Genomic DNA, 18244 nt, shown 5'->3' on the forward strand with positions numbered 1-18244 from the left:
GGACTCGGCTGGACTCGGCTGGACTCGGCTCGGCTCGGCTCGGCTCGGCTCGGCTGGACTCGGCTGGACTCGGCTGGACTGGACTCGGCTGGACTCGGCTGGACTCGGCTGGGCTCGGCTGGACTCGGCTGGACTCGGCTCGGCTGGACTCGGCTGGACTCGGCTGGACTCGGCTGGACTCGGCTGGACTCGGCTCGGCTCGGCTGGGGGGCGGTGCGTGTGCGGGAGGGGCGGTGCGGGGCGTGTCCATGCAGATGAGGCGTCGCGGGGGCCGGCGGGAGCGGTGTTCGCGGGCCGAGGCGGGGCGGGCGGGGGGCGGCGGGAGGTCGGGGCGCGCGTGGGGCGCGGCGGCGCGGCGGGGCGGGGTCGGGGCGTGGGCGGGTGTCGGGGTCGGGGGTGTTGCTGTGGGTGTGCGCGGGGTGTGTGTGTGTGGCGGGGGTTGTTGTGGGGCGGCGTGGGGTGGCGGGGCATACTTACCTGGCAGGGGAGACACCATGATCAGGCAGGTGGTTTTCCCAGGGCGAGGCTCATCCCTTGCACTCCGGGTGTGCTGACCCCTGCGATTTCCCCAAATGCGGGAAACTCGACTGCATAATTTGTGGTAGTGGGGGACTGCGTTCGCGCTCTCCCCTGGCCGGCCCGTGCAAAGACAGACGGACAGACAGACACACGGACGGACGGACGGGGCGGGCGGGCAGGCCGGGGCCGGGACCGGGGCGGGCGCCCCGCAACGAGCCGCCGCCTCCAGCCGCCGCCGGGGGCAGCGCTCCGCCCAGCGCCGCACGCCCTGCCCTCCGCCTCCTTGGCCCCGACGGCCCCTTCCTGACCCCTCAGCCACCTCCTGCCCACCACCACCCCCGGGCCCTGCCCTGCACAGCTGCTCTCCAACACCTCGCACCCGCAGCCGCAGCCGCAGCCAGACGGGAGGCCGCGCTTGCCTCGGCTCACCTTCCGCAGCCTCCCTCGGCCACCGCTCCAGCCTCTCCAGCACCCTCGGAAGGGCAGCGCAGCCCGCTGGGGCCTCCGCCGCTCCTCCCGCTGTGCCATCGTCAGCAGCCTTGCTGCGCGGCCGCTCCCTCCCTAAAGGACGTACGGCAGGACGTTAGTAGGCTGCGTAGCATCCGAGAGGATGAGCAGGAGATGGACAGGGCGTTCTCGGAGACTGTGCAGCTCCAGGAGTCCCCAGCCCCCACTGCAGCGGAGGTGTCAGAGGGCTCAGCACCGTGTGTAAAGGTGCATCCTAACGCTGTTGAAGAGGGCTGGAAGCTGGTGACCTCTCGTAGAAGGAGAAAGGCTCTTGCTCCTCCTCAAGAGTTGCCTGTGGAGAACAAGTCTAGCGCCCTCCAAGCCGAGGAGGAGCTGGGCATGGCTCCAAGGGAGGCAACTGGCCTGGCAGACCCTGTGCCGTGCAGGAAGCCCCGGAGGAAGCGGCGAGGGATTGTTGTGGGTGACTGCCTGCTGCAGGGGACGGAGGCGCCTCTCTGCCGACCTGACCTCTTGTCCAGAGAGGTTTGCTGCCTGCCAGGGGCTCGAATAAGAGAGGTCGTGGAAAGACTGCCAAGGCTCGTCCACGCATCGGACTACTACCCTCTGCTCATCTTCCACGTGGGTGCTAACAACACGAAAGGCAAACTGGAAACCATCAAACGGGACTTCAGAGCTCTGGGAATGGTGGTCAAGGGTCTGGGAGCCCAGGTCGTTTTCTCCTCAATCTTGCCTGTGAGGGGAAAGGATGGGAGGAGGAGTAGACGAGTTGTCCAAGTTAACAGCTGGCTGCGCCGCTGGTGTTGGCAACAGGGCTTTGGTGTCTATGACCGTGGGACCCTGTTTGAAGATCAACAGCTGATGGGGAGCGATGGGATCCACCTTACCAAGCAGGGCACGCGTGTCTTTGCCAACAGATGGGCCAGCCCGGTAAGGAGGGCTTTAAACTAGGCAAGATGGGGGAAGGGGAGTGGTATAGTGGCAGGGGAGTCAGTAAAACACCGCTCAAGTCAGGATGCCTCCAGCGGGTGCATACAGCCAGGGGAGACAGCGTGGAACATGGCTATGGAGGATCCTCTTGCACCTCTCCTGGCAAGCTTGCATGCTTGACTGGCTCTCTGAAATGCCTATATACCAATGCACGCAGCATGGGGAATAAGCAGGAAGAGTTAGAGATGTGTGTGCGGTCGCAGGGCCATGATCTCATTGCGGTTACAGAGACAGGGTGGGATAGTTCACAGGACTGGGATGCTGTCGTGGATGGCTACGTGCTTTTTAGGAAAGACAGGCCAGGAAGGCGAGGTGGTGGAGTTGCTCTTTATGTGAGGGAGCAACTAGAATGTGTGGAGCTCTGCCTCGGGGTGGATGAAGAGCAAGTGGAGAGCCTATGGGTAAGGATTAAAGGGCAGGCTGACACGGGTGACACTGTTGTGGGGGTTTACTACAGGCCACCTGACCAGGAGGAAGTCATCGATGAGGCCTTCTACCGACGGCTGGAAGTAGCCTCACGATCACAGGCCCTGGTTCTCCTGGGAGACTTCAACCACCCTGACATCTGTTGGCAAGACAGCACAGCTAGGCACAAGCAGTCAAAGAGGTTCCTGCAGAGGATTGATGATAATTTCTTGACTCAGGTGGTGGAGACGCCAACGAGGAGAGGCGCAATGCTCGACCTTGTACTAACAAACAAAGAAGGTCTAGTTGGAGAGGTGAAGGCTGGGGGCAGCCTTGGCTGCAGTGACCATGAGATGGTGGAGTTGAGGCTCCTACGAGGAGGGAGCAGGGCAATGAGTGGGACTGCAACGCTGGACTTGAGGAGAGCTAACTTTGGCCTCTTCAGGGACCTACTTAGGGGAATCTCCTGGGGTAGGGCCCTGGGGGGAAGAGGGGTCCAAGAAAGCTGGTTAATATTCCAGCATCACTTCCTCCAGGCTCAAGATCAGGGCATCCCTCTGAGGAAGAAGTCCAGCAAAGCGGATTCGGCAGGAGACCTGCATGGATGAGCAAGGAACTCCTGGCCAAACTCCAACAGAAGAAGGAAGCACACAGAATGTGGGAAAGGGCACAGGCCACTTGGGAGGAATACAGGGACGTTGTCAGAGTGTGCAGGGATGCGACAAGGAAGGCTAAGGCCCACTTGGAATTCAGCCTGGCCAGGGATGCCAAGGCCAACAAGAAGGGCTTCTTCAAATACATCCGAGGCAAAAGGAAGACTAGGGAAAACGTGGGCCCGCTGCTGAATGGGGCGGGTGCCCTGGCAACAAAGGATATAGAGAAGGCAGAGTTATTGAATGCTGCCTTTGCTTCAGTCTTCACTGCTAAGGGCAGGCCTCAGGAATTCCAGACCTTGGAGACAAGAGAGGAAGTCTGGGGAAAGGAAGACTCTGCCTCGGTGGAGGAGGATCAGCTTAGAGATCTTTTGTCCAAACTTGACATCCATAAATCCATGGGCCCCGATGGGATGCACCCACGAGTGCTGAGGCGGCTGGCGGCTGTTATCGCTAGGCCACTCTCCATCCTCTTTGAAAGGTCCTGGAGATCAGGAGAGGGGCCTGAGGACTGCAAGAAAGCCAACGTCACCCCAGGCTTCAAAAAGGGCAAGAAGGAGGAGCCAGGAAACTACAGGCCCGGCAGCCTCACCTCCATCCCCGGAAAGGTGATGGAACAGCTCCTCCTGGAGGTCCTCACTAAGCATGTGGAGGACAAGAAGGTGATCAGGAGTAGTGCGCATGGATTGCCCAAAGGGAAATCATGCTTGACCAATCTGATAGCCTTCTATGACGGGATGACTGGCTGGGGAGAGGAGGGGAGAGCAGTGGACTTCAGCAAGGCTTTTGCCACTGTCTCCCATCCCATCCTCCTAGGTAAGCTCAGGAAGTGTGGGCTAGATGAGTGGACAGTGAGGTGGATGGAGAACTGGCTGGATGGCCGAGCTCAGAGGGTTGTGGTGAATGGCGCAGAGTCAAGTTGGAGGCCTGTAGCTAGTGGTGTCCCCCAGGGCTCAGTCCTGGGCCCAGTCTTGTTCAATATATTCATCAATGACCTGGAGGAAGGGGCAGAGTGCCCCCTCAGCAAGTTTGCTGATGATACTAAACTGGGGGGAGAGGCTAACACACCAGAAGACTGGGCTGCCGTTCCGAGGGACCTGGATAGGCTGGCGAGCTGGGCCGAGGGGGACCTCCTGAAGTTCAACAAAGGCAAGTGCAAGGTCCTGCACCTAGGGAGAAAGAATCCCATGCACCAGGACAGGCTGGGGGTTGACCTGCTGGAAAGTAGCTCTGCCGAGAAGGACCTGGGAGTGCTGGTGGGCAACAAGTTAAACATGAGCCAGCAGTGTGCCCTTGTGGCCAAGAAGGCCAATGGTGTGCTGGGCCGCATTAGGCAGAGTGTTGCCAGCAGGTGGAGGGAGGTGATCCTGCCCCTCTCCTCAGCCCTGCCGAGGCCTCCCCTGGAGTACAGTGTCCAGTTCTGGGCTCCCCAGGACAAGAGAGACATGGCACTCCTGGAGAGAGTCCAGCGGAGGGCTACCAAGAGGATTAGAGGGCTGGGGCACCTCTCCTAGGAAGAAAGACTGCAAGAGCTGGGCCTGTTCAGCCTGGAGAAGAGAAGACTGAGAGGCGATCGCATCAACGTGTACACGTATCTGAAGGGGGAGTGTCAAGAGGATGAGGCCAGCCTCTTCTCCGTGGTGCCCAGCAACGGGACAAGAGGCAATGGGCAGAAACTGAACCACAGGAAGTTCCACCTAAACCTGAGAAAAAACTTCTTTGCTGTGAGGGTGACAGAGCACTGGAACAGGTTGCCCAGAGAGGTGGTGGAGTCTCCTTCCCTGGGGAGATTCAAAACCCGCCTGGACGCCACCCTGGGCAATATGCTCTAGGTGACCCTGTTTGAGCAGGCAGGTTGGACTAGATGATCTCCAGAGGTCCTTTCCAACCTCAACCATTCTGTGATGCTGTGATTCCTCGATGACCTGGAGGAAGGCCCGCAGTGCGCCCTCAGCAAGTTTGCTGCTGCTACTAAAGTGGGGGGCAGTGGCTGACTCCTGAGGGGCCTGGAGCAGCTCTCCTCTGCAGAAAGGCTGCGAGAGCTGGGCCTCTTTAGCCAGGAGAAGAGAAGCCGGCGAGGCGATCTCCCCAACGTGTACCAGTCTGTGAAGTGGGGGGCGAGGGGGGGTGCGTGGAGAGCATGGGGCCAGCCTCTTCTCCGTGGTGCCCAGAAGTCAGGGAGATCCTGGCCCGCAGCTGCTTGTGGCTGGGGGCAGCCGGGCGGAGGTGCTGCGCGGCCCTGGCAGGGGCGGCGGGCAGGCGGAGCGGCCGGTGCTGGCGCGCTTCCGCCGGGCGCCGCTGCAGGAGGGAGGCGGCGTTTGCTCTGTGGCCGGCGCAGGAGCCTCTCCCGGCTCGGCTCGGCTGGACTCGGCTGGGCTCGGCTGGACTCGGCTCGGCTGGACTCGGCTGGACTCGGCTGGACTCGGCTGGACTCGGCTCGGCTGGACTCGGCTGGGCTGGACTCGGCTGGGCTGGACTCGGCTGGACTCGGCTGGACTCGGCTCGGCTGGGCTGGACTCGGCTGGACTCGGCTGGACTCGGCTGGACTCGGCTCGGCTGGGCTGGACTCGGCTGGACTCGGCTGGACTCGGCTCGGCTCGGCTGGACTCGGCTGGACTCGGCTGGACTCGGCTGGACCCGGCTGGACTCGGCTGGGCTGGACTCGGCTGGACTCGGCTGGACTGGGCTGGACTCGGCTCGGCTGGACTCGGCTGGACTCGGCTGGACTCGGCTGGACTGGGCTGGACTCGGCTGGACTCGGCTGGACTCGGCTGGACCCGGCTGGACTCGGCTCGGCTGGACTCGGCTGGACTCGGCTGGACTCGGCTGGACTCGGCTCGGCTGGACTCGGCTGGACTCGGCTGGACTCGGCTGGACTCGGCTCGGCTGGACTCGGCTGGACTCGGCTGGACTGGGCTGGACTCGGCTGGACTCGGCTGGACTCGGCTGGACTCGGCTCGGCTCGGCTGGACTCGGCTGGACTCGGCTGGACTCGGCTCGGCTGGACTCGGCTGGACTCGGCTGGACTCGGCTGGACTCGGCTGGACTCGGCTGGGGGGCGGTGCGTGTGCGGGAGGGGCGGTGCGGGGCGTGTCCATGCAGATGAGGCGTCGCGGGGGCCGGCGGGAGCGGTGTTCGCGGGCCGAGGCGGGGCGGGCGGGGGGCGGCGGGAGGTCGGGGCGCGCGTGGGGCGCGGCGGGGCGGCGGGGCGGGGTCGGGGGGTGGGCGGGTGTCGGGGTCGGGGGTGTTGCTGTGGGTGTGCGCGGGGTGTGTGTGTGTGGCGGGGGTTGTTGTGGGGCGGCGTGGGGTGGCGGGGCATACTTACCTGGCAGGGGAGACACCATGATCAGGCAGGTGGTTTTCCCAGGGCGAGGCTCATCCCTTGCACTCCGGGTGTGCTGACCCCTGCGATTTCCCCAAATGCGGGAAACTCGACTGCATAATTTGTGGTAGTGGGGGACTGCGTTCGCGCTCTCCCCTGGCCGGCCCGTGCAAAGACAGACAGACACACGGACGGGGCGGGCGGGCAGGCCGGGGCCGGGGCCGGGGCGGGCGCCCCGCAACGAGCCGCCGCCTCCAGCCGCCGCCGGGGGCAGCGCTCCGCCCAGCGCCGCACGCCCTGCCCTCCGCCTCCTTGGCCCCGACGGCCCCTTCCTGACCCCTCAGCCACCTCCTGCCCACCACCACCCCCGGGCCCTGCCCTGCACAGCTGCTCTCCAACACCTCGCACCCGCACCCGCAGCCGCAGCCAGACGGGAGGCCGCGCTTGCCTCGGCTCACCTTCCGCAGCCTCCCTCGGCCACCGCTCCAGCCTCTCCAGCACCCTCGGAAGGGCAGCGCAGCCCGCTGGGGCCTCCGCCGCTCCTCCCGCTGTGCCATCGTCAGCAGCCTTGCTGCGCGGCCGCTCCCTCCCTAAAGGACGTACGGCAGGACGTTAGTAGGCTGCGTAGCATCCGAGAGGATGAGCAGGAGATGGACAGGGCGTTCTCGGAGACTGTGCAGCTCCAGGAGTCCCCAGCCCCCACTGCAGCGGAGTTGTCGGAGGGCTCAGCACCGTGTGTAAAGGTGCATCCTAACGCTGTTGAAGAGGGCTGGAAGCTGGTGACCTCTCGTAGAAGGAGAAAGGCTCTTGCTCCTCCTCAAGAGTTGCCTGTGGAGAACAAGTGTAGCGCCCTCCAAGCCGAGGAGGAGCTGGGCATGGCTCCAAGGGAGGCAACTGGCCTGGCAGACCCTGTGCCGTGCAGGAAGCCCCGGAGGAAGCGGCGAGGGATTGTTGTGGGTGACTGCCTGCTGCAGGGGACGGAGGCGCCTCTCTGCCGACCTGACCTCTTGTCCAGAGAGGTTTGCTGCCTGCCAGGGGCTCGAATAAGAGAGGTCGTGGAAAGACTGCCAAGGCTCGTCCACGCATCGGACTACTACCCTCTGCTCATCTTCCACGTGGGTGCTAACAACACGAAAGGCAAACTGGAAACCATCAAACGGGACTTCAGAGCTCTGGGAATGGTGGTCAAGGGTCTGGGAGCCCAGGTCGTTTTCTCCTCAATCTTGCCTGTGAGGGGAAAGGATGGGAGGAGGAGTAGACGAGTTGTCCAAGTTAACAGCTGGCTGCGCCGCTGGTGTTGGCAACAGGGCTTTGGTGTCTATGACCGTGGGACCCTGTTTGAAGATCAACAGCTGATGGGGAGCGATGGGATCCACCTTACCAAGCAGGGCACGCGTGTCTTTGCCAACAGATGGGCCAGCCCGGTAAGGAGGGCTTTAAACTAGGCAAGATGGGGGAAGGGGAGTGGTATAGTGGCAGGGGAGTCAGTAAAACACCGCTCAAGTCAGGATGCCTCCAGCGGGTGCATACAGCCAGGGGAGACAGCGTGGAACATGGCTATGGAGGATCCTCTTGCACCTCTCCTGGCAAGCTTGCATGCTTGACTGGCTCTCTGAAATGCCTATATACCAATGCACGCAGCATGGGGAATAAGCAGGAAGAGTTAGAGATGTGTGTGCGGTCGCAGGGCCATGATCTCATTGCGGTTACAGAGACAGGGTGGGATAGTTCACAGGACTGGGATGCTGTCGTGGATGGCTACGTGCTTTTTAGGAAAGACAGGCCAGGCAGGCGAGGTGGTGGAGTTGCTCTTTATGTGAGGGAGCAACTAGAATGTGTGGAGCTCTGCCTCGGGGTGGATGAAGAGCAAGTGGAGAGCCTATGGGTAAGGATTAAAGGGCAGGCTGACACGGGTGACACTGTTGTGGGGGTTTACTACAGGCCACCTGACCAGGAGGAAGTCATCGATGAGGCCTTCTACCGACGGCTGGAAGTAGCCTCACGATCACAGGCCCTGGTTCTCCTGGGAGACTTCAACCACCCTGACATCTGTTGGCAAGACAGCACAGCTAGGCACAAGCAGTCAAAGAGGTTCCTGCAGAGGATTGATGATAATTTCTTGACTCAGGTGGTGGAGACGCCAACGAGGAGAGGCGCAATGCTCGACCTTGTACTAACAAACAAAGAAGGTCTAGTTGGAGAGGTGAAGGCTGGGGGCAGCCTTGGCTGCAGTGACCATGAGATGGTGGAGTTGAGGCTCCTACGAGGAGGGAGCAGGGCAATGAGTGGGACTGCAACGCTGGACTTGAGGAGAGCTAACTTTGGCCTCTTCAGGGACCTACTTAGGGGAATCTCCTGGGGTAGGGCCCTGGGGGGAAGAGGGGTCCAAGAAAGCTGGTTAATATTCCAGCATCACTTCCTCCAGGCTCAAGATCAGGGCATCCCTCTGAGGAAGAAGTCCAGCAAAGCGGATTCGGCAGGAGACCTGCATGGATGAGCAAGGAACTCCTGGCCAAACTCCAACAGAAGAAGGAAGCACACAGAATGTGGGAAAGGGCACAGGCCACTTGGGAGGAATACAGGGACGTTGTCAGAGTGTGCAGGGATGCGACAAGGAAGGCTAAGGCCCACTTGGAATTCAGCCTGGCCAGGGATGCCAAGGCCAACAAGAAGGGCTTCTTCAAATACATCCGAGGCAAAAGGAAGACTAGGGAAAACGTGGGCCCGCTGCTGAATGGGGCGGGTGCCCTGGCAACAAAGGATATAGAGAAGGCAGAGTTATTGAATGCTGCCTTTGCTTCAGTCTTCACTGCTAAGGGCAGGCCTCAGGAATTCCAGACCTTGGAGACAAGAGAGGAAGTCTGGGGAAAGGAAGACTCTGCCTCGGTGGAGGAGGATCAGCTTAGAGATCTTTTGTCCAAACTTGACATCCATAAATCCATGGGCCCCGATGGGATGCACCCACGAGTGCTGAGGCGGCTGGCGGCTGTTATCGCTAGGCCACTCTCCATCCTCTTTGAAAGGTCCTGGAGATCAGGAGAGGGGCCTGAGGACTGCAAGAAAGCCAACGTCACCCCAGGCTTCAAAAAGGGCAAGAAGGAGGAGCCAGGAAACTACAGGCCCGGCAGCCTCACCTCCATCCCCGGCAAGGTGATGGAACAGCTCCTCCTGGAGGTCCTCACTAAGCATGTGGAGGACAAGAAGGTGATCAGGAGTAGTGCGCATGGATTGCCCAAAGGGAAATCATGCTTGACCAATCTGATAGCCTTCTATGACGGGATGACTGGCTGGGGAGAGGAGGGGAGAGCAGTGGACTTCAGCAAGGCTTTTGCCACTGTCTCCCATCCCATCCTCCTAGGTAAGCTCAGGAAGTGTGGGCTAGATGAGTGGACAGTGAGGTGGATGGAGAACTGGCTGGATGGCCGAGCTCAGAGGGTTGTGGTGAATGGCGCAGAGTCAAGTTGGAGGCCTGTAGCTAGTGGTGTCCCCCAGGGCTCAGTCCTGGGCCCAGTCTTGTTCAATATATTCATCAATGACCTGGAGGAAGGGGCAGAGTGCCCCCTCAGCAAGTTTGCTGATGATACTAAACTGGGGGGAGAGGCTAACACACCAGAAGACTGGGCTGCCGTTCCGAGGGACCTGGATAGGCTGGCGAGCTGGGCCGAGGGGGACCTCCTGAAGTTCAACAAAGGCAAGTGCAAGGTCCTGCACCTAGGGAGAAAGAATCCCATGCACCAGGACAGGCTGGGGGTTGACCTGCTGGAAAGTAGCTCTGCCGAGAAGGACCTGGGAGTGCTGGTGGGCAACAAGTTAAACATGAGCCAGCAGTGTGCCCTTGTGGCCAAGAAGGCCAATGGTGTGCTGGGCCGCATTAGGCAGAGTGTTGCCAGCAGGTGGAGGGAGGTGATCCTGCCCCTCTCCTCAGCCCTGCCGAGGCCTCCCCTGGAGTACAGTGTCCAGTTCTGGGCTCCCCAGGACAAGAGAGACATGGCACTCCTGGAGAGAGTCCAGCGGAGGGCTACCAAGAGGATTAGAGGGCTGGGGCACCTCTCCTAGGAAGAAAGACTGCAAGAGCTGGGCCTGTTCAGCCTGGAGAAGAGAAGACTGAGAGGCGATCGCATCAACGTGTACACGTATCTGAAGGGGGAGTGTCAAGAGGATGAGGCCAGCCTCTTCTCCGTGGTGCCCAGCAACGGGACAAGAGGCAATGGGCAGAAACTGAACCACAGGAAGTTCCACCTAAACCTGAGAAAAAACTTCTTTGCTGTGAGGGTGACAGAGCACTGGAACAGGTTGCCCAGAGAGGTGGTGGAGTCTCCTTCCCTGGGGAGATTCAAAACCCGCCTGGACGCCACCCTGGGCAATATGCTCTAGGTGACCCTGTTTGAGCAGGCAGGTTGGACTAGATGATCTCCAGAGGTCCTTTCCAACCTCAACCATTCTGTGATGCTGTGATTCCTCGATGACCTGGAGGAAGGCCCGCAGTGCGCCCTCAGCAAGTTTGCTGCTGCTACTAAAGTGGGGGGCAGTGGCTGACTCCTGAGGGGCCTGGAGCAGCTCTCCTCTGCAGAAAGGCTGCGAGAGCTGGGCCTCTTTAGCCGGGAGAAGAGAAGCCGGCGAGGCGATCTCCCCAACGTGTACCAGTCTGTGAAGTGGGGGGCGAGGGGGGGTGCGTGGAGAGCATGGGGCCAGCCTCTTCTCCGTGGTGCCCAGAAGTCAGGGAGATCCTGGCCCGCAGCTGCTTGTGGCTGGGGGCAGCCGGGCGGAGGTGCTGCGCGGCCCTGGCAGGGGCGGCGGGCAGGCGGAGCGGCCGGTGCTGGCGCGCTTCCGCCGGGCGCCGCTGCAGGAGGGAGGCGGCGTTTGCTCTGTGGCCGGCGCAGGAGCCTCTCCCGGCTCGGCTCGGCTCGGCTCGGCTCGGCTCGGCTCGGCTGGGCTCGGCTGGACTCGGCTGGACTCGGCTGGGCTCGGCTGGACTGGACTCGGCTGGACTCGACTGGACTGGACTCGGCTGGACTCGGCTGGGCTCGGCTGGACTCGGCTGGACTCGGCTCGGCTGGACTCGGCTGGGCTGGACTCGGCTGGACTCGGCTGGACTCGGCTGGACTCGGCTCGACTGGACTCGGCTGGACTCGGCTGGACTCGGCTGGGCTGGGCTGGGCTCGGCTGGACTCGGCTAGACTCGACTGGACTCGGCTCGGCTCGGCTGGACTCGGCTGGACTCGGCTCGGCTCGGCTGGACTCGGCTGGACTCGGCTCGGTTCGGCTGGACTCGGCTGGACTCGGCTGGACTCGGCTGAGCTCGGCTGGGGGGCGGGAGGGGCGTGTGCGGGAGGGGCGGTGCGGGGCGTGTCCATGCAGATGAGGCGTCGCGGGGGCCGGCGGGAGCGGTGTTCGCGGGCCGAGGCGGGGCGGGCGGGGGGCGGCGGGAGGTCGGGGCGCGCGTGGGGCGCGGCGGGGCGGCGGGGCGGGGTCGGGGCGTGGGCGGGTGTCGGGGTCGGGGGTGTTGCTGCGGGTGTGCGCGGGGTGTGTGTGTGTGGCGGGGGTTGTTGTGGGGCGGCGTGGGGTGGCGGGGCATACTTACCTGGCAGGGGAGACACCATGATCAGGCAGGTGGTTTTCCCAGGGCGAGGCTCATCCCTTGCACTCCGGGTGTGCTGACCCCTGCGATTTCCCCAAATGCGGGAAACTCGACTGCATAATTTGTGGTAGTGGGGGACTGCGTTCGCGCTCTCCCCTGGCCGGCCCGTGCAAAGACAGACGGACACACGGACGGACGGACGGACGGGGCGGGCGGGCAGGCCGGGGCCGGGGCGGGCGCCCCGCAACGAGCCGCCGCCTCCAGCCGCCGCCGGGGGCAGCGCTCCGCCCAGCGCCGCACGCCCTGCCCTCCGCCTCCTTGGCCCCGACGGCCCCTTCCTGACCCCTCAGCCACCTCCTGCCCACCACCACCCCCGGGCCCTGCCCTGCACAGCTGCTCTCCAACACCTCGCACCCGCACCCACACCCGCACCCGCACCCGCAGCCAGACGGGAGGCCGCGCTTGCCTCGGCTCACCTTCCGCAGCCTCCCTCGGCCACCGCTCCAGCCTCTCCAGCACCCTCGGAAGGGCAGCGCAGCCCGCTGGGGCCTCCGCCGCTCCTCCCGCTGTGCCATCGTCAGCAGCCTTGCTGCGCGGCCGCTCCCTCCCTAAAGGACGTACGGCAGGACGTTAGTAGGCTGCGTAGCATCCGAGAGGATGAGCAGGAGATGGACAGGGCGTTCTCGGAGACTGTGCAGCTCCAGGAGTCCCCAGCCCCCACTACAGCGGAGGTGTCAGAGGGCTCAGCACCGTGTGTAAAGGTGCATCCTAACGCTGTTGAAGAGGGCTGGAAGCTGGTGACCTCTCGTAGAAGGAGAAAGGCTCTTGCTCCTCCTCAAGAGTTGCCTGTGAAGAACAAGTGTAGCGCCCTCCAAGCCGAGGAGGAGCTGGGCATGGCTCCAAGGGAGGCAACTGGCCTGGCAGACCCTGTGCCGTGCAGGAAGCCCCGGAGGAAGCAGCGAGGGATTGTTGTGGGTGACTGCCTGCTGCAGGGGACGGAGGCGCCTCTCTGCCGACCTGACCTCTTGTCCAGAGAGGTTTGCTGCCTGCCAGGGGCTCGAATAAGAGAGGTCGTGGAAAGACTGCCAAGGCTTGTCCACGCATCGGACTACTACCCTCTGCTCATCTTCCATGTGGGTGCTAACGACACGAAAGGCAAACTGGAAACCATCAAACGGGACTTCAGAGCTCTGGGAATGGTGGTCAAGGGTCTGGGAGCCCAGGTCGTTTTCTCCTCAATCTTGCCTGTGAGGGGAAAGGATGGGAGGAGGAGTAGACGAGTTGTCCAAGTTAACAGCTGGCTGCGCCGCTGGTGTTGGCAACAGGGCTTTGGTTTCTATGACCGTGGGACCCTGTTTGAAGATCAACAGCTGATGGGGAGCGATGGGATCCACCTTACCAAGCGGGGCAGGCGCGTCTTTGCCAACAGGTGGGCCAGCCCGGTAAGGAGGGCTTTAAACTAGGCAAGATGGGGGAAGGGGAGTGGTATAGTGGCAGGGGAGTCAGTAAAACACCGCTCAAGTCAGGATGCCTCCAGCGGGTGCATACAGCCAGGGGAGACAGCGTGGAACATGGCTGTGGAGGATCCTCTTGCACCTCTCCTGGCAAGCTTGCATGCTTGACTGGCTCTCTGAAATGCCTATATACCAATGCACGCAGCATGGGGAATAAGCAGGAAGAGTTAGAGATGTGTGTGCGGTCGCAGGGCCATGATCTCATTGCGGTTACAGAGACAGGGTGGGATAGTTCACAGGACTGGGATGCTGTCGTGGATGGCTACGTGCTTTTTAGGAAAGACAGGCCAGGCAGGCGAGGTGGTGGAGTTGCTCTTTATGTGAGGGAGCAACTAGAATGTGTGGAGCTCTGCCTCGGGGTGGATGAAGAGCAAGTGGAGAGCCTATGGGTAAGGATTAAAGGGCAGGCTGACACGGGTGACACTGTTGTGGGGGTTTACTCCAGGCCACGTGACCAGGAGGAAGTCATCGATGAGGCCTTCTACCGACAGCTGGAAGTAGCCTCACGATCACAGGCCCTGGTTCTCCTGGGAGACTTCAACCACCCTGACATCTGTTGGCAAGACAGCACAGCTAGGCACAAGCAGTCAAAGAGGTTCCTGCAGAGGATTGATGATAATTTCTTGACTCAGGTGGTGGAGACGCCAACGAGGAGAGGCGCAATGCTCGACCTTGTACTAACAAACAAAGGTCTAGTTGGAGAGGTGAAGGTTGGGGGCAGCCTTGGCTGCAGTGACCATGAGATGGTGGAGTTGAGGCTCCTACGAGGAGGGAGCAGGGCAATGAGTGGGACTGCAACACTGGACTTGAGGAGAGCTAACTTTGGCCTCTTCAGGGACCTACTTAGGGGAATCTCCTGGGGTAGGGCCCTGGGGGGAAGAGGGGTCCAAGAAAGCTGGTTAATATTCCAGCATCACTTCCTCCAGGCTCAAGATCAGGGCATCCCTCTGAGGAAGAAGTCCAGCAAAGTGGATTCGGCAGGAGACCTGCATGGATGAGCAAGGAACTCCTGGCCAAACTCCAACAGAAGAAGGAAGCACACAGAATGTGGGAAAGGGCACAGGCCACTTGGGAGGAATACAGGGACATTGTCAGAGTGTGCAGGGATGCGACAAGGAAGGCTAAGGCCCACTTGGAATTCAGCCTGGCCAGGGATATCAAGGCCAACAAGAAGGGCTTCTTCAAATACATCCGAGGCAAAAGGAAGACTGGCTAAGGCCCAGTTGGAATTCAGCCTGGCCAGGGATGTCAAGGCCAACAAGAAGGGCTTCTTCAAATACATCCGAGGCAAAAGGAAGACTAGGGAAAACGTGGGCGCGCTGCTGAATGGGGCGGGTGCCCTGGCAACAAAGGATATAGAGAAGGCAGAGTTATTGAATGCTGCCTTTGCTTCAGTCTTCACTGCTAAGGCCAGGCCTCAGGAATTCCAGACCTTGGAGACAAGAGAGGAAGTCTGGGGAAAGGAAGACTCTGCCTCGGTGGAGGAGGATCAGCTTAGAGATCTTTTGTCCAAACTTGACATCCATAAATCCATGGGCCCCGATGGGATGCACCCACGAGTGCTGAGGCAGCTGGCGGCTGTTATCGCTAGGCCACTCTCCATCCTCTTTGAAAGGTCCTGGAGATCAGGAGAGGGGCCTGAGGACTGCAAGAAAGCCAACGTCACCCCAGGCTTCAAAAAGGGCAAGAAGGAGGAGCCAGGAAACTACAGGCCCGGCAGCCTCACCTCCATCCCCGGCAAGGTGATGGAACAGCTCCTCCTGGAGGTCCTCACTAAGCATGTGGAGGACAAGGTGGTGATCAGGAGTAGTGCGCATGGATTCCCCAAAGGGAAATCATGCTTGACCAATCTGATAGCCCTTCTATGACGGGATGACTGGCTGGGGAGAGGAGGGGAGAGCAGTGGACTTCAGCAAGGCTTTTGCCACTGTCTCCCATCCCATCCTCCTAGGTAAGCTCAGGAAGTGTGGGCTAGATGAGTGGACAGCGAGGTGGATGGAGAACTGGCTGGATGGCCGAGCTCCGAGGGTTGTGGTGAATGGCGCAGAGTCAAGTTGGAGGCCTGTAGCTAGTGGTGTCCCCCAGGGCTCAGTCCTGGGCCCAGTCTTGTTCAATATATTCATCAATGACCTGGAGGAAGGGGCAGAGTGCCCCCTCAGCAAGTTTGCTGATGATACTAAACTGGGGGGAGAGGCTAACACCCCAGAAGACTGGGCTGCCATTCCGAGGGACCTGGACAGGCTGGCGAGCTGGGCCGAGGGGGACCTCCTGAAGTTCAACAAAGGCAAGTGCAAGGTCCTGCACCTAGGGAGAAAGAATCCCATGCACCAGGACAGGCTGGGGGTTGACCTGCTGGAAAGTAGCTCTGCCGAGAAGGACCTGGGAGTGCTGGTGGGCAACAAGTTAAACGTGAGCCAGCAGTGTGCCCTTGTGGCCAAGAAGGCCAATGGTGTGCTGGGCCGCATTAGGCAGAGTGTTGCCAGCAGGTGGAGGGAGGTGATCCTGCCCCTCTCCTCAGCCCTGCCGAGGCCTCCCCTGGAGTACAGTGTCCAGTTCTGGGCTCCCCAGGACAAGAGAGACATGGCACTCCTGGAGAGAGTCCAGCGGAGGGCTACCAAGAGGATTAGAGGGCTGGGGCACCTCTCCTAGGAAGAAAGACTGCAAGAGCTGGGCCTGTTCAGCCTGGAGAAGAGAAGATTGAGAGGCGATCGCATCAACGTGTACACGTATCTGAAGGGGGAGTGTCAAGAGGATGAGGCCAGCCTCTTCTCCGTGGTGCCCAGCAACGGGACAAGAGGCAATGGGCAGAAACTGAACCACAGGAAGTTCCACCTAAACCTGAGAAAAAACTTCTTTGCTGTGAGGGTGACAGAGCACTGGAACAGGTTGCCCAGAGAGGTGGTGGAGTCTCCTTCCCTGGGGAGATTCAAAACCCGCCTGGACGCCACCCTGGGCAATATGCTCTAGGTGACCCTGTTTGAGCAGGCAGGTTGGACTAGATGATCTCCAGAGGTCCCTTCCAACCTCAACCATTCTGTGATGCTGTGATTCCTCGATGACCTGGAGGAAGGCCCGGAGTGCGCCCTCAGCAAGTTTGCTGCTGCTACTAAAGTGGGGGGCAGTGGCTGACTCCTGAGGGGCCTGGAGCAGCTCTCCTCTGCAGAAAGGCTGCGAGAGCTGGGCCTCTTTAGCCGGGAGAAGAGAAGCCGGCGAGGCGATCTCCCCAACGTGTACCAGTCTGTGAAGTGGGGGGCGAGGGGGGGTGCGTGGAGAGCATGGGGCCAGCCTCTTCTCCGTGGTGCCCAGAAGTCAGGGAGATCCTGGCCCGCAGCTGCTTGTGGCTGGGGGCAGCCGGGCGGAGGTGCTGCGCGGCCCTGGCAGGGGCGGCGGGCAGGCGGAGCGGCCGGTGCTGGCGCGCTTCCGCCGGGCGCCGCTGCAGGAGGGAGGCGGCGTTTGCTCTGTGGCCGGCGCAGGAGCCTCTCCCGGCTCGGCTCGGCTCGGCTCGGCTGGGCTCGGCTGGACTCGGCTGGGCTCGGCTGGACTCGGCTGGACTCGGCTGGACTCGGCTGGACTCGGCTGGACTCGGCTCGGCTGGACTGGACTCGGCTGGACTCGACTGGACTCGGCTGGACTCGGCTGGACTCGGCTGGGCTGGACTCGGCTGGACTCGGCTGGGCTGGACTCGGCTGGACTCGGCTCGGTTCGGCTGGACTCGGCTGGACTCGGCTCGGCTGGACTCGGCTGGACTCGGCTAGACTCGACTGGACACGGCTCGGCTCGGCTGGACTCGGCTGGACTCGGCTCGGCTCGGCTGGACTCGGCTGGACTCGGCTCGGCTGGACTCGGCTGGACTCGGCTGGACTCGGCTGGACTCGGCTGGACTCGGCTCGGTTCGGCTGGACTCGGCTGGACTCGGCTGGACTCGGCTGAGCTCGGCTGGGGGGCGGGAGGGGCGTGTGCGGGAGGGGCGGTGCGGGGCGTGTCCATGCAGATGAGGGGTCGCGGGGGCCGGCGGGAGCGGTGTTCGCGGGCCGAGGCGGGGCGGGCGGGGGGCGGCGGGAGGTCGGGGCGCGCGTGGGGCGCGGCGGGGCGGCGGGGCGGGGTCGGGGCGTGGGCGGGTGTCGGGGTCGGGGGTGTTGCTGTGGGTGTGCGCGGGGTGTGTGTGTGTGGCGGGGGTTGTTGTGGGGCGGCGTGGGGTGGCGGGGCATACTTACCTGGCAGGGGAGACACCATGATCAGGCAGGTGGTTTTCCCAGGGCGAGGCTCATCCCTTGCACTCCGGGTGTGCTGACCCCTGCGATTTCCCCAAATGCGGGAAACTCGACTGCATAATTTGTGGTAGTGGGGGACTGCGTTCGCGCTCTCCCCTGGCCGGCCCGTGCAAAGACAGACAGACACACGGACGGGGCGGGCGGGCAGGCCGGGGCCGGGGCCGGGGCGGGCGCCCCGCAACGAGCCGCCGCCTCCAGCCGCCGCCGGGGGCAGCGCTCCGCCCAGCGCCGCACGCCCTGCCCTCCGCCTCCTTGGCCCCGACGGCCCCTTCCTGACCCCTCAGCCACCTCCTGCCCACCACCACCCCCGGGCCCTGCCCTGCACAGCTGCTCTCCAACACCTCGCACCCGCACCCGCACCCGCACCCGCACCCGCAGCCAGACGGGAGGCCGCGCTTGCCTCGGCTCACCTTCCGCAGCCTCCCTCGGCCACCGCTCCAGCCTCTCCAGCACCCTCGGAAGGGCAGCGCAGCCCGCTGGGGCCTCCGCCGCTCCTCCCGCTGTGCCATCGTCAGCAGCCTTGCTGC

The 18244-nt window shown here is 62.3% G+C and overlaps 4 non-coding genes across 4 annotated transcripts; all 4 read left to right on the forward strand.

Moving 5' to 3' along the window:
• The first annotated feature begins 469 nt into the window (after positions 1-469).
• Positions 470-633, forward strand: LOC138066947 (U1 spliceosomal RNA). The gene has a single exon (XR_011140657.1). It is a non-coding gene; the product is annotated as a U1 spliceosomal RNA (small nuclear RNA).
• Positions 634-6349: 5716 nt separating this feature from the next.
• LOC138066959 (U1 spliceosomal RNA) lies at positions 6350-6513 on the forward strand. Its single transcript, XR_011140668.1, has one exon. It is a non-coding gene; the product is annotated as a U1 spliceosomal RNA (small nuclear RNA).
• A 5414-nt stretch (positions 6514-11927) lies between these two features.
• On the forward strand, positions 11928-12091 carry LOC138066970 (U1 spliceosomal RNA). The gene has a single exon (XR_011140679.1). It is a non-coding gene; the product is annotated as a U1 spliceosomal RNA (small nuclear RNA).
• Positions 12092-17652: 5561 nt separating this feature from the next.
• On the forward strand, positions 17653-17816 carry LOC138066926 (U1 spliceosomal RNA). The gene has a single exon (XR_011140636.1). It is a non-coding gene; the product is annotated as a U1 spliceosomal RNA (small nuclear RNA).
• The last annotated feature ends 428 nt before the right edge of the window (positions 17817-18244 follow it).

Source organism: Struthio camelus, chromosome 3 (assembly GCF_040807025.1).
Source record: "Struthio camelus isolate bStrCam1 chromosome 3, bStrCam1.hap1, whole genome shotgun sequence".
NCBI lineage: Eukaryota > Metazoa > Chordata > Aves > Struthioniformes > Struthionidae > Struthio > Struthio camelus.